Genomic DNA, 13,271 nt, shown 5'->3' on the forward strand with positions numbered 1-13,271 from the left:
CAATGTCTGTCACAAATGTGAATTATATAGGTACTGGAATCATACGGTTACTCTATGTAACCAGATAATTGCAGAGAAAGGCTGACTTGTAGTGGGCATATCTTCATCCTTGATGTGATTACTACCTGTAGTTGAAACTGAGACTCTCAGATCACTTCGTGTCTGCCAACAAAGCAGCAGCAGCTGAAGATGACCAACTTCCTCGTGTGTCACAGGGTGATCAGACGTTGCAACAAAAGACATGCATGTGGTAGAGAGAAGAGATAAAGCTTACAGCACCTGGTATTCCCAAGCGGTCTCCCATCCAAGTACTAACCAGGCCCAACCTTGCTTGGCTTCCGAGATCAGACGAGGTCGGGCATATTCAGGGTGGTGTGGCCGTAAGCAACAATGTCTGTCAAAAATGTGCATTATATAGGTACTGGAATCATACAGTTCCTCTATGTAACCAGATAATTGCCGAGAAAGGCTGATATGTAGTGGGCACATCTTCATCCCTGATGTGATTATTACCTGCAGTTGAAACTGAGACTCTCAGATCACTTCGTGTCTGCCAACAAAGCAGCAGCAGCTGAAGATGACCAACTTCCTCGTGTGTCACAGGGTGATCAGACGTTGCAACAAAAGACATGCATGTGGTAGAGAGAAGAGATAAAGCTTACAGCACCTGGTATTCCCAAGCGGTCTCCCATCCAAGTACTAACCAGGACCAATCCTGCTTGGCTTCCGAGATCAGACGAGGTCGGGCAAATTCAGGGTGGTGTGGCTGTAAGAAACAATGTCTGTCACAAATGTGCATTATATAGGTACTGGAATCATACGGTTACTCTATGTAACCAGATAATTGCCGAGAAAGGCTGATATGTAGTGGGCACATCTTCATCCCTGATGTGATTATTATCTGCAGTTGAAACTGAGACTCTCAGATCACTTTGTGTCTGCCAACAAAGCAGCAGCAGCTGAAGATGACCAACTTCCTCATGTGTCACAGGGTGATCAGACGTTGCAACAAAAGACATGCATGTGCTAGAGAGAAGAGAAAAAGCTTACAGCACCTGGTATTCCCAAGCTGTCTCCCATCCAAGTACTAACCAGGCCAAACCCTGCTTAGCTTCTGAGATCAGACGAGGTCGGGCATGTTCAGGGTGGTGTGGCCGTAAGCAACAATGTCTGTGACAAATGTGCATTATATCGGTACTGGAATCATACAGTTCCTCTATGTAACCAGATAATTGCCGAGAAAGGCTAACTTGTAGTGGGCACATCTTCTTCCCTGATGTGATTATTATCTGCAGTTGAAACTTATAATCTCAGATTACTTCGTGTCTTCCAACAAAGCAGCAGCAGCTGAAGATGACCAACTTCCTCATGTGTCACAGGGTGATCAGACGTTGCAACAAAAGACATGCATGTGGTAGAGAGAAGAGAAAAAGCTTACAGCACCTGGTATTCCCAAGCGGTCTCCCATCCAAGTACTAACCAGGCCCAACCCTGCTTGGCTTCCGAGATCAGACGAGGTCGGGCATGTTCAGGGTGGTTTGGCCGTAAGCAACAATGTCTGTGACTAATGTGCATTATATCGGTACTGGAATCATACAGTTCCTCTATGTAACCAGATAATTGCCGAGAAAAGCTAACTTGTAGTGGGCACATCTTTTTCCCTGATGTGATTATTACCTGCAGTTGAAACTGAGACTCTCAGATCACTTCGTGTCTGCCAACAAAGCAGCAGCAGCTGAAGATGACCAACTTCCTCATGTGTCACAGGGTGATCAGACGTTGCAACAAAAGACATGCAGGTGGTAGAGAGAAGAGAAATAGCTTACAGCACTTGGTATTCCCAAGTAGTCTCCCATCCAAGTACTAACCAGGCCCAACCCTGCTTGGCTTCCGAGATCAGACGAGGTCGGGCATATTCAAGGTGGTGTGGCCGTAAGCAACAATATCTGTGAACAATGTGCATTATATCGGTACTGGAATCATACAGTTCCTCTATGTAACCAGATAATTGCCGAGAAAGAATGATATGTAGTGGGCACATCTTAATCCCTGATGTGATTATTACCTGCAGTTGAAACTGAGACTCTCAGATCACTTCGTGTCTGCCAACAAAGCAGCAGCAGCTGAAGATGACCAACTTCCTCATGTGTCACAGGGTGATCAGACGTTGCAACAAAAGACATGCATGTGCTAGAGAGAAGAGAAAAAGCTTACAGCACCTGGTATTCCCAAGCTGTCTCCCATCCAAGTACTAACCAGGCCCAACCCTGCTTGGCTTCCGAGATCAGACGAGGTCGGGCATGTTCAGGGTGGTGTGGCCGTAAGCAACAATGTCTGTGACAAATGTGCATTATATAGGTACTGGAATCATACAGTTCCTCTATTTAACCAGATTATTGCCAAGAAAGGCTAACTTGTAGTGGGCACATCTTCATCCCTGAAGTGATTATTACCTGCAGTTGAAACTGAGACTCTCAGATCACTTCGTGTCTGCCAACAAAGCAGCAGCTGAAGATGACCAACTTCCTCATGTGTCACAGGGTGATCAGACGTTGCAACAAAAGACATGCATGTGCTAGAGAGAAGAGAAAAAGCTTACAGCACCTGGTATTCCCAAGCGGTCTCCCATCCAAGTACTAACCAGGACCAATCCTGCTTGGCTTCCGAGATCAGACGAGGTCGGGCAAATTCAGGGTGGTGTGGCTGTAAGAAACAATGTCTGTCACAAATGTGCATTATATAGGTACTGGAATCATACGGTTACTCTATGTAACCAGATAATTGCCGAGAAAGGCTGATATGTAGTGGGCACATCTTCATCCCTGATGTGATTATTATCTGCAGTTGAAACTGAGACTCTCAGATCACTTTGTGTCTGCCAACAAAGCAGCAGCAGCTGAAGATGACCAACTTCCTCATGTGTCACAGGGTGATCAGACGTTGCAACAAAAGACATGCATGTGCTAGAGAGAAGAGAAAAAGCTTACAGCACCTGGTATTCCCAAGCTGTCTCCCATCCAAGTACTAACCAGGCCAAACCCTGCTTAGCTTCTGAGATCAGACGAGGTCGGGCATGTTCAGGGTGGTGTGGCCGTAAGCAACAATGTCTGTGACAAATGTGCATTATATCGGTACTGGAATCATACAGTTCCTCTATGTAACCAGATAATTGCCGAGAAAGGCTAACTTGTAGTGGGCACATCTTCTTCCCTGATGTGATTATTATCTGCAGTTGAAACTTATAATCTCAGATTACTTCGTGTCTTCCAACAAAGCAGCAGCAGCTGAAGATGACCAACTTCCTCATGTGTCACAGGGTGATCAGACGTTGCAACAAAAGACATGCATGTGGTAGAGAGAAGAGAAAAAGCTTACAGCACCTGGTATTCCCAAGCGGTCTCCCATCCAAGTACTAACCAGGCCCAACCCTGCTTGGCTTCCGAGATCAGACGAGGTCGGGCATGTTCAGGGTGGTTTGGCCGTAAGCAACAATGTCTGTGACTAATGTGCATTATATCGGTACTAGAATCATACAGTTCCTCTATGTAACCAGATAATTGCCGAGAAAGGCTAACTTGTAGTGGGCACATCTTCTTCCCTGACGTGATTATTATCTGCAGTTGAAACTTAGAATCTGAGATCACTTCGTGTCTGCCAACAAAGCAGCAGCAGCTGAAGATGACCAACTTCCTCATGTGTCACAGGGTGATCAGACGTTGCAACAAAAGACATGCAGGTGGTAGAGAGAAGAGAAAAAGCTTACAGCACCTGGTATTCCCAAGCGTTCTCCCATCCAAGTACTAACCAGGCCCAACCCTGCTTGGCTTCCGAGATCAGACGAGGTCGGGCATATTCAGGGTGGTGTGGCCGTAAGCAACAATATCTGTGAACAATGTGCATTATATAGGTACTGGAATCATACGGTTCCTCTATGTAACCAGATAATTGCCGAGAAAGGCTAACTTGTAGTGGGCACATCTTCATCCCTGATGTGATTATTATCTGTAGTTGAAACTGAGACTCTCAGATCACTTCGTGTCTGCCAACAAAGCAGCAGCAGCTGAAGATGACCAACTTCCTCATGTGTCACAGGGTGATCAGACGTTGCAACAAAAGACATGCAGGTGGTAGAGAGAAGAGAAAAAGCTTACAGCACCTGGTATTCCAAAGCGGTCTCCCATCCAAGTACTAACCAGGCCCAACCCTGCTTGGCTTCCGAGATCAGACGAGGTCGGGCATATTCAGGGTGGTGTGGCCGTAAGCAACAATATCTGTGAACAATGTGCATTATATAGGTACTGGAATCATACGGTTACTCTATGTAACCAGATAATTGCAGAGAAAGGCTGATATGTAGTGGGCACATCTTCTTCCCTGATGTGATTATTACCTGCAGTTGAAACTTAGAATCTCAGATCACTTCATGTCTGCCAACAATCCAGCAGCTGCTGAAGATGACCAACTTCCTCATGTGTCACAGGGTGATCAGACGTTGCAACAAAAGACATGCATGTGGTAGAGAGAAGAGAAAAAGCTTACAGCACCTGGTATTCCCAAGTAGTCTCCCATCCAAGTACTAACCAGGCCCAACCCTGCTTGGCTTCCTAGATCAGACGAGGTCGGGCATATTCAGGGTGGTGTGGCCGTAAGCAACAATGTCTGTGACAAATGTGCATTATATCGGTACTGGAATCATACAGTTCCTCTATGTAACCAGATAATTGCCGAGAAAGGCTAACTTGTAGTGGGCACATCTTCTTCCCTGACGTGATTATTATCTGCAGTTGAAACTTAGAATCTCAGATCACTTCATGTCTGCCAACATAGCAGCAGCAGCTGAAGATGACCAACTTCCTCATGTGTCACAGGGTGATCAGACGTTGCAACAAAAGACATGTAGGTGGTAGAGAGAAGAGAAAAAGCTTACAACACCTGGTATTCCCAAGTAGTCTCCCATCCAAGTACTAACCAGGCCCAACCCTGTTTGGCTTCCAAGATCAGACGAGGTCGGGCATGTTCAGGGTGGTGTGGCCGTAAGCAACAATATCTGTGAACAATGTGCATTATATAGGTACTGGAATCATACGGTTCCTCTATGTAACCAGATAATTGCCGAGAAAGGCTAACTTGTAGTGGGCACATCTTCATCCCTGATGTGATTATTATCTGTAGTTGAAACTGAGACTCTCAGATCACTTCGTGTCTGCCAACAATCCAGCAGCAGCTGAAGATGACCAACTTCCTCATGTGTCACAGGGTGATCAGACGTTGCAACAAAAGACATGCAGGTGGTAGAGAAAAAGCTTACAGCACCTGGTATTCCAAAGCAGTCTCCCATCCAAGTACTAACCAGGCCCAACCCTGCTTGGCTTCCGAGATCAGACGAGGTCGGGCATATTCAGGGTGGTGTGGCCGTAAGCAACAATATCTGTGAACAATGTGCATTATATAGGTACTGGAATCATACGGTTACTCTATGTAACCAGATAATTGCAGAGAAAGGCTGATATGTAGTGGGCACATCTTCTTCCCTGATGTGATTATTATCTGCAGTTGAAACTTAGAATCTGAGATCACTTCGTGTCTGCCAACAAAGCAGCAGCAGCTGAAGATGACCAACGTCCTCATGTGTCACAGGGTGATCAGACGTTGCAACAAAAGACATGCAGGTGGTAGAGAGAAGAGAAAAAGCTTACAGCACCTGGTATTCCCAAGCGTTCTCCCATCCAAGTACTAACCAGGCCCAACCCTGCTTGGCTTCCGAGATCAGACGAGGTCGGGCATGTTCAGGGTGGTGTGGCCGTAAGCAACAATGTCTGTGAAAAATGTGCATTATATCGGTACTGGAATCATACAGTTCCTCTATGTAATCAGATAATTGCCGAGAAAGGCTAACTTGTAGTGGGCACATCTTCTTCCCTGACGTGATTATTATCTGCAGTTGAAACTTAGAATCTCAGATCACTTCATGTCTGCCAACAAAGCAGCAGCTGAAGATGACCAACTTCCTCATGTGTCACAGGGTGATCAGACGTTGCAACAAAAGACATGCAGGTGGTAGAGAGAAGAAAAAAAGCTTACAGCACCTGGTATTCCCAAGCGGTCTCCCATCCAAGTAATAACCAGGCCCAACCTTGCTTGGCTTCCGAGATCAGACGAGGGTGGGCATATTCAGGGTGGTGTGGCTGTAAGCAACAATGTCTGTCACAAATGTGCATTATATAGGTACTGGAATCATACAGTTCCTCGATGTAACCAGATAATTGCCGAGAAAGGCTAACTTGTAGTGGGCACATCTTCATCCCTGATGTGATTATTATCTGTAGTTGAAACTGAGACTCTCAGATCACTTCGTGTCTGCCAACAAAGCAGCAGCTGAAGATGACCAACTTCCTCATGTGTCACAGGGTGATCAGACGTTGCAACAAAAGACATGCATGTGGTAGAGAGAAGAGAAAAAGCTTACAGCACCTGGTATTCCCAAGCGGTCTCCCATCCAAGTACTAAACAGGCCCAACCCTGCTTGGCTTCCGAGATCAGACGAGGTCGGGCATGTTCAGGGTGGTGTGGCCGTAAACAACAATGTCTGTGACAAATGTGCATTATATAGGTACTGGAATCATACAGTTCCTCTATGTAACCAGATAATTGCCGAGAAAGGCTAACTTGTAGTGGGCACATCTTCTTCCCTGACGTGATTATTATCTGCAGTTGAAACTTAGAATCTCAGATCACTTCGTGTCTGCCAACAAAGCAGCAGCAGCTGAAGATGACCAACTTCCTCATGTGTCACATGGTGATCAGACGTTGCAACAAAAGACATGCATGTGGTAGAGAGAAGAGAAAAAGCTTACAGCACCTGGTATTCCCAAGCGGTCTCCCATCCAAGCACTAACCAGGCCCAAACCTGCTTGGCTTCCGAGATCAGATGAGGTCGGGTATGTTCATGGTGGTGTGGCCGGAAGCAACAATGCTTGTGACAAATATGCATTATATAGGTACTGGAATCATACGGTTACTCTATGTAACCAGATAATTGCAGAGAAAGGCTGATATGTAGTGGGCACATCTTCTTCCCTGATGTGAATATTACCTGCAGTTGAAACTGAGACTCTCCGATCACTTCGTGTCTGCCAACAATCCAGCAGCTGCTGAAGATGACCAACTTCCTCATGTGTCACAGGGTGATCAGACGTTGCAACAAAAGACATGCAGGTGGTAGAGAGAAGAGAAAAAGCTTACAGCACCTGGTATTCCCAAGCGGTCTCCCATCGAAGTACTATCCAGGCCCAACCCTGCTTGGCTTCCGAGATCAGACGAGGTCGGGCATATTCAGGGTGGTGTGGCCGTAAGCAACAATATCTGTGAACAATGTGCATTATATAGGTACTGGAATCATACGGTTCCTCTATGTAACCAGATAATTGCCGAGAAAGGCTAACTTGTAGTGGGCACATCTTCATCCCTGATGTGATTATTATCTGTAGTTGAAACTGAGACTCTCAGATCACTTCGTGTCTGCCAACAAAGCAGCAGCTGAAGATGACCAACTTCCTCATGTGTCACAGGGTGATCAGACGTTGCAACAAAAGACATGCAGGTGGTAGAGAGAAGAGAAAAAGCTTACAGCACCTGGTATTCCAAAGCAGTCTCCCATCCAAGTAGAAACCAGGCCCAACCCTGCTTGGCTTCCGAGATCAGACGAGGTCGGGCATATTCAGGGTGGTGTGGCCGTAAGCAACAATATCTGTGAACAATGTGCATTATATAGGTACTGGAATCATACGGTTACTCTATGTAACCAGATAATTGCAGAGAAAGGCTGATATGTAGTGGGCACATCTTCTTCCCTGACGTGATTATTATCTGCAGTTGAAACTTAGAATCTCAGATCACTTCGTGTCTGCCAACAAAGCAGCAGCAGCTGAAGATGACCAACTTCCTCATGTGTCACAGGGTGATCAGACGTTGCAACAAAAGACATGTAGATGTTAGAGAGAAGAAAAAAAGCTTACAGCACCTGGTATTCCCAAGTAGTCTCCCATCCAAGTACTAACAAGGCCCAACCCTGCTTGGCTTTCGCGATCAGACGTGGTTGGACATGTTCAGGGTAGTGTGGCCGTAAGCAGCAACATCTGTGACAAATGTGCATTATATCGGTACTGGAATCATACAGTTCCTCTATGTAACCAGATAATTGCCGAGAAAGGCTAACTTGTAGTGGGCACATCTTCATCCCTGATGTGATTATTACCTGCAGTGGAAACTGAGACTCTCAGATCACTTCGTGTCTAACAACAAAGCAGTAGCAGCTGAAGATGACCAACTTCCTCATGTGTCACAGGGTGATCAGACGTTGCAACAAAAGACATGCAGGTGGTAGAGAGAAGAGAAAAAGCTTACAGCACCTGGTATTCCGAAGCAGTCTCCCATCCAAGTACTAACAAGACCCAACCCTGCTTGGCTTCCGAGATCAGACGAGGTCGGGTATTTTCAGGGTGGTGTGGCCGTAAGCAACGACGTCTTTGACAAATGTGCATTATATAGGTACTGGAATCATACAGTTCCTCTATGTAACCAGATAATTGCCGAGAAAGGCTAACTTGTAGTGGGCACATCTTCATCCCTGATGTGATTATTATCTGTAGTTGAAACTGAGACTCTCAGATCACTTCGTGTCTGCCAACAATGCAGCAGCAGCTGAAGATGACCAACTTCCTCATGTGTCACAGGGTGATCAAACGTTGCAACAAAAGACATGCAGGTGCTAGAGAGAAGAGAAAAAGCTTACAGCACCTGGTATTCCCAAGCGGTCTCCCATCCAAGTACTAACCAGGCCCAACCCTGCTTGGCTTCCGAGATCAGACGAGGTCGGGCATGTTCAGGGTGGTGTGGCCGTAAGTAACAATGTGTGTAACAAATGTGCATTATATAGGTACTGGAATCATACGGTTACACTATGTAACCAGATAATTGCCGAGAAAGGCTGATATGTAGTGGGCACATCTTCATCCCTGATGTGATTATTATCTGCAGTTGAAACTTAGAATCTCAGATCACTTCGTGTCTGCCAACAAAGCAGCAGCAGCTGAAGATGACCAACTTCCTCATGTGTCACAGGGTGATCAGACGTTGCAACAAAAGACATGCAGGTGGTAGAGAGAAGAGAAAAAGCTTACAGCACCTAGTATTCCCAAGCAGTCTCCCATCCAAGTACTAACAAGACCCAACCCTGCTTGGCTTCCAAGATCAGACGAGGTCGGGTATTTTCAGGGTGGTGTGGCCGTAAGCAACAACGTCTTTGACAAATGTGCATTATATAGGTACTGGAATCATACAGTTCCTCTATGTAACCAGATAATTGCCGAGAAAGGCTAACTTGTAGTGGGCACATCTTCATCCCTGATGTGATTATTATCTGTAGTTGAAACTGAGACTCTCAGATCACTTCGTGTCTGCCAACAAAGCAGCAGCAGCTGAAGATGACCAACTTCCTCATGTGTCACATGGTGATCAGACGTTGCAACAAAAGACATGCAGGTGGTCGAGAGAAGAGAAACAGCTTACAGCACCTGGTATTCCCAAGCAGTCTCCCATCCAAGTACTAACCAGGCCCAACCCTGCTTGGCTTCCGAGATCAGATGAGGTCGGGTATGTTCATGGTGGTGTGGCCGGAAGCAACAATGCTTGTGACAAATATGCATTATATAGGTACTGGAATCATACGGATACTCTATGTAACCAGATAATTGCTGAGAAAGGCTGATATGTAGTGGGCACATCTTCATCCCTGATGTGATTATTACCTGTAGTTGAAACTGAGACTCTCAGATCACTTCGTGTCTGCCAACAAAGCAGCAGCTGAAGATGACCAACTTCCTTATGTGTCACAGGGTGATCAGACGTTGCAACAAAAGACATGCAGGTGGTAGAGAGAAGAGAAAAAGCTTACAGCACCTGGTATTCCCAAGTAGTCTCCCATCTAAGTACTAACCAGGCCCAACCCTGCTTGGCTTCCGAGATCAGACGAGGTCGGGCATGTTCAGGGTGGTGTGGCCGTAAGCAACAATGTCTGTGACAAATGTGCATTATATAGGTACTGGAATCATACGGTTACTCTATGTAACCAGATAATTGCCGAGAAAGGCTGATGCGTATTGGGCACATCTTCATCCCTGATGTGATTATTACCTGCAGTTGAAACTGAGACTCTCAGATCACTTCGTGTCTGCCAACAAAGCAGCAGCAGCTGAAGATGACCAACTTCCTCATGTGTCACAGGGTGATCAGACGTTGCAACAAGAGACATGCATGTGGTAGAGAGAAGAGAAAAAGCTTAAAGCACCTGGTATTCGCAAGCAGTCCCATCCAAGTACTAACCAGGCCCAAACCTGCTTGGCTTCCTAGATCAGAAGAGGTCAGGCATATTCAGGGTGGTGTGGCCGTAAGCAACAATGTCTGTCAGAAATGTGCATTATATAGGTACTGGAATCATACGGTTACTCTATGTAACCAGATAATTGCCAAGAAAGGCTGATATGTAGTGGGCACATCTTCATCCCTGATGTGATTATTACCTGCAGTTGAAACTGAGACTCTCAGATCACTTCGTGTCTGCCAACAAAGCAGTAGCTGCTGAAGATGACCAACTTCCTCATGTGTCACAGGGTGATCAGACGTTGCAACAAAAGACATGCAGGTGGTAGAGAGAAGAGAAAAAGCTTACAGCACCTGGTATTCCCAATCGGTCTCCCATCCAAGTACTAACTAGGCCCAACCCTGCTTGGCTTCCGAGATCAGACGAGGTCGGGCATATTCAGGGTGGTGTGGCTGTAAGTAACAATGCTTGTGACAAATGTGCATTATATAGGTACTGGAATCATACGGTTACTCTATGTAACCAGATAATTGCCGAGAAAGGCTGATGCGTATTGGGCACATCTTCATCCCTGATGTGATTATTACCTGCAGTTGAAACTGAGACTCTCAGATCACTTCGTGTCTGCCAACAAAGCAGCAGCAGCTGAAGATGACCAACTTCCTCATGTGTCACAGGGTGATCAGACGTTGCAACAAAAGACATGCATGTGGTAGAGAGAAGAGAAAAAGCTTACAGCACCTGGTATTCCCAAGCGGTCTCCCATCCAAGTACTAACCAGGCCCAACCCTGCTTTGCTTCCGAGATCAGACGAGGTCGGGCATGTTCAGGGTGGTGTGGCCGTAAGTAACAATGTGTGTAACAAATGTGCATTATATAGGTACTGGAATCATACGGTTACACTATGTAACCAGATAATTGCCGAGAAAGGCTGATATGTAGTGGGCACATCTTCATCCCTGATGTGATTATTACCTGCAGTTGAAACTGAGACTCTCAGATCACTTCGTGTCTGCCAACAAAGCAGCAGCAGCTGGAGATGACCAACTTCCTCATATGTCACAGGGTGATCAGACGTTGCAACAAAAGACATGCAGGTGGTAGAGAGAAGAGAAAAAGCTTACAGCACCTGGTATTCCCAAGTAGTCTCCCATCCAAGTACTAACCAGGCCCAACCCTGCTTGGCTTACGAGATCAGACGAGGTTGGGTATGTTCAGGGTGGTGTGGCCGTAAGCGACAATGTCTGTGACAAATGTGCATTATATAGGTACTGGAATCATACGGTTCCTCTATGTAACCAGATAATTGCCGAGAAAGGCTAACTTGCAGTGGGCACATCTTCATCCCTGATGTGATTATTATCTGCAGTTGAAACTTAGAATCTCAGATCACTTCGTGTCTGCCAACAAAGCAGCAGCAGCTGAAGATGACCAACTTCCTCATGTGTCACAGGGTGATCAGACGTTGCAACAAAAGACATGCAGGTGGTAGAGAGAAGAGAAAAAGCTTACAGCACCTGGTATTCCCAAGCAGTCTCCCATCCAAGTACTAACAAGACCCAACCCTGCTTGGCTTCCAAGATCAGACGAGGTCGGGTATGTTCATGGTGGTGTGGCCGTAAGCAACAACGTCTTTGACAAATGTGCATTATATAGGTACTGGAATCATACAGTTCCTCTATGTAACCAGATAATTGCCGAGAAAGGCTAACTTGTAGTGGGCATATCTTCATCCCTGATGTGATTATTATCTGTAGTTGAAACTGAGACTCTCAGATCACTTCGTGTCTGCCAACAATGCAGCAGCAGCTGAAGATGACCAACTTCCTCATGTGTCACATGGTGATCAGACGTTGCAACAAAAGACATGCAGGTGGTCGAGAGAAGAGAAACAGCTTACAGCACCTGGTATTCCCAAGAAGTCTCCCATCCAAGTACTAACCAGGCCCAACCCTGCTTGGCTTCCGAGATCAGATGAGGTCGGGTATGTTCATGGTGGTGTGGCCGGAAGCAACAATGCTTGTGACAAATATGCATTATATAGGTACTGGAATCATACGGTTACTCTATGTAACCAGATAATTGCTGAGAAAGGCTGATATGTAGTGGGCACATCTTCATCCCTGATGTGATTATTACCTGCAGTTGAAACTGAGACTCTCAGATCACTTCGTGTCTGCCAACAAAGCAGCAGCAGCTGAAGATGACCAACTTCCTCATGTGTCACAGGGTGATCAGACGTTGCAACAAAAGACATGTAGGTGGTAGAGAGAAGAGAAAAAGCTTACAACACCTGGTATTCCAAAGCAGTCTCCCATCCAAGTAGAAACCAGGCCCAACCCTGTTTGGCTTCCGAGATCAGACGAGGTTGGGCATGTTCAGGGTGGTGTGGCTGTAAGCAACAATATCTGTGAACAATGTGCATTATATAGGTACTGGAATCATACGGTTCCTCTATGTAACCAGATAATTGCCGAGAAAGGCTGATGCGTATTGGGCACATCTTCTTCCCTGTCGTGATTATTCTCTCCAGCGGAAACTGAGACTCTCAGATCACTTCGTGTCTGCCAACAAAGCAGCAGCAGCTGAAGATGACCAACTTCCTCATGTGTCACAGGGTGATCAGACGTTGCAACAAAAGACATGCAGGTGGTAGAGAGAAGAGAAAAAGCTTACAGCCCCTGGTATTCCAAAGCGGTCTCCCATCCAAGTACTAACCAGGCCCAACCCTGCTTGGCTTCCGAGATCAGACGAGGTCGGGCATATTCAGGGTGGTGTGGCCGTAAGCAACAATATCTGTGAACAATGTGCATTATATAGGTACTGGAATCATACGGTTACTCTATGTAACCAGATAATTGCAGAGAAAGGCTGATATGTAGTGGGCACATCT

General features: G+C 46.1%; 2 protein-coding genes, 17 non-coding genes and 16 pseudogenes across 19 annotated transcripts in view; 1 reads left to right on the forward strand and 34 right to left on the reverse strand.

The window, feature by feature from the left end:
• Positions 1-13,271, reverse strand: part of LOC140291438 (uncharacterized) — an 873,052-nt gene that overhangs the window by 543,802 nt on the left and 315,979 nt on the right. The window lies entirely within an intron of this gene.
• The window catches only part of LOC140295152 (NLR family CARD domain-containing protein 3-like), a 229,674-nt gene that overhangs the window by 67,943 nt on the left and 148,460 nt on the right, over positions 1-13,271 (forward strand). The window lies entirely within an intron of this gene.
• On the reverse strand, positions 268-386 carry LOC140278704 (5S ribosomal RNA). The gene has a single exon (XR_011909215.1). It is a non-coding gene; the product is annotated as a 5S ribosomal RNA (ribosomal RNA).
• LOC140304466 (5S ribosomal RNA) lies at positions 656-774 on the reverse strand (annotated as a pseudogene).
• LOC140315830 (5S ribosomal RNA) lies at positions 1,044-1,162 on the reverse strand (annotated as a pseudogene).
• LOC140299153 (5S ribosomal RNA) lies at positions 1,432-1,550 on the reverse strand. Its single transcript, XR_011914703.1, has one exon. It is a non-coding gene; the product is annotated as a 5S ribosomal RNA (ribosomal RNA).
• LOC140298926 (5S ribosomal RNA) lies at positions 1,820-1,938 on the reverse strand. Its single transcript, XR_011914521.1, has one exon. It is a non-coding gene; the product is annotated as a 5S ribosomal RNA (ribosomal RNA).
• LOC140297918 (5S ribosomal RNA) lies at positions 2,208-2,326 on the reverse strand. Its single transcript, XR_011913611.1, has one exon. It is a non-coding gene; the product is annotated as a 5S ribosomal RNA (ribosomal RNA).
• On the reverse strand, positions 2,593-2,711 carry LOC140304477 (5S ribosomal RNA; annotated as a pseudogene).
• On the reverse strand, positions 2,981-3,099 carry LOC140315835 (5S ribosomal RNA; annotated as a pseudogene).
• LOC140299166 (5S ribosomal RNA) lies at positions 3,369-3,487 on the reverse strand. Its single transcript, XR_011914704.1, has one exon. It is a non-coding gene; the product is annotated as a 5S ribosomal RNA (ribosomal RNA).
• Positions 3,757-3,875, reverse strand: LOC140297225 (5S ribosomal RNA). The gene has a single exon (XR_011913041.1). It is a non-coding gene; the product is annotated as a 5S ribosomal RNA (ribosomal RNA).
• Positions 4,145-4,263, reverse strand: LOC140306345 (5S ribosomal RNA). The gene has a single exon (XR_011915666.1). It is a non-coding gene; the product is annotated as a 5S ribosomal RNA (ribosomal RNA).
• LOC140299073 (5S ribosomal RNA) lies at positions 4,533-4,651 on the reverse strand. Its single transcript, XR_011914657.1, has one exon. It is a non-coding gene; the product is annotated as a 5S ribosomal RNA (ribosomal RNA).
• On the reverse strand, positions 4,921-5,039 carry LOC140299803 (5S ribosomal RNA; annotated as a pseudogene).
• LOC140297427 (5S ribosomal RNA) lies at positions 5,302-5,420 on the reverse strand. Its single transcript, XR_011913163.1, has one exon. It is a non-coding gene; the product is annotated as a 5S ribosomal RNA (ribosomal RNA).
• LOC140297524 (5S ribosomal RNA) lies at positions 5,690-5,808 on the reverse strand. The gene has a single exon (XR_011913251.1). It is a non-coding gene; the product is annotated as a 5S ribosomal RNA (ribosomal RNA).
• LOC140290314 (5S ribosomal RNA) lies at positions 6,075-6,193 on the reverse strand (annotated as a pseudogene).
• On the reverse strand, positions 6,460-6,578 carry LOC140290049 (5S ribosomal RNA). Its single transcript, XR_011912315.1, has one exon. It is a non-coding gene; the product is annotated as a 5S ribosomal RNA (ribosomal RNA).
• On the reverse strand, positions 6,848-6,966 carry LOC140269237 (5S ribosomal RNA; annotated as a pseudogene).
• Positions 7,236-7,354, reverse strand: LOC140300334 (5S ribosomal RNA). The gene has a single exon (XR_011914821.1). It is a non-coding gene; the product is annotated as a 5S ribosomal RNA (ribosomal RNA).
• Positions 7,621-7,739, reverse strand: LOC140304367 (5S ribosomal RNA; annotated as a pseudogene).
• On the reverse strand, positions 8,009-8,127 carry LOC140296793 (5S ribosomal RNA; annotated as a pseudogene).
• Positions 8,397-8,515, reverse strand: LOC140302849 (5S ribosomal RNA; annotated as a pseudogene).
• On the reverse strand, positions 8,785-8,903 carry LOC140314448 (5S ribosomal RNA). Its single transcript, XR_011917142.1, has one exon. It is a non-coding gene; the product is annotated as a 5S ribosomal RNA (ribosomal RNA).
• LOC140301442 (5S ribosomal RNA) lies at positions 9,173-9,291 on the reverse strand (annotated as a pseudogene).
• On the reverse strand, positions 9,561-9,679 carry LOC140299128 (5S ribosomal RNA; annotated as a pseudogene).
• Positions 9,946-10,064, reverse strand: LOC140289492 (5S ribosomal RNA). Its single transcript, XR_011912260.1, has one exon. It is a non-coding gene; the product is annotated as a 5S ribosomal RNA (ribosomal RNA).
• On the reverse strand, positions 10,720-10,838 carry LOC140299371 (5S ribosomal RNA; annotated as a pseudogene).
• On the reverse strand, positions 11,108-11,226 carry LOC140266644 (5S ribosomal RNA). Its single transcript, XR_011907162.1, has one exon. It is a non-coding gene; the product is annotated as a 5S ribosomal RNA (ribosomal RNA).
• On the reverse strand, positions 11,496-11,614 carry LOC140300789 (5S ribosomal RNA; annotated as a pseudogene).
• On the reverse strand, positions 11,884-12,002 carry LOC140284028 (5S ribosomal RNA; annotated as a pseudogene).
• LOC140298695 (5S ribosomal RNA) lies at positions 12,272-12,390 on the reverse strand. The gene has a single exon (XR_011914318.1). It is a non-coding gene; the product is annotated as a 5S ribosomal RNA (ribosomal RNA).
• On the reverse strand, positions 12,660-12,778 carry LOC140293104 (5S ribosomal RNA; annotated as a pseudogene).
• LOC140297390 (5S ribosomal RNA) lies at positions 13,048-13,166 on the reverse strand. The gene has a single exon (XR_011913129.1). It is a non-coding gene; the product is annotated as a 5S ribosomal RNA (ribosomal RNA).

Source organism: Leuresthes tenuis, unplaced genomic scaffold, assembly GCF_036924035.1.
Source record: "Leuresthes tenuis unplaced genomic scaffold, fLeuTen1.0.hap1 SCAF_1, whole genome shotgun sequence".
In the NCBI taxonomy this organism is placed as follows: Eukaryota; Metazoa; Chordata; class Actinopteri; order Atheriniformes; family Atherinopsidae; genus Leuresthes; species Leuresthes tenuis.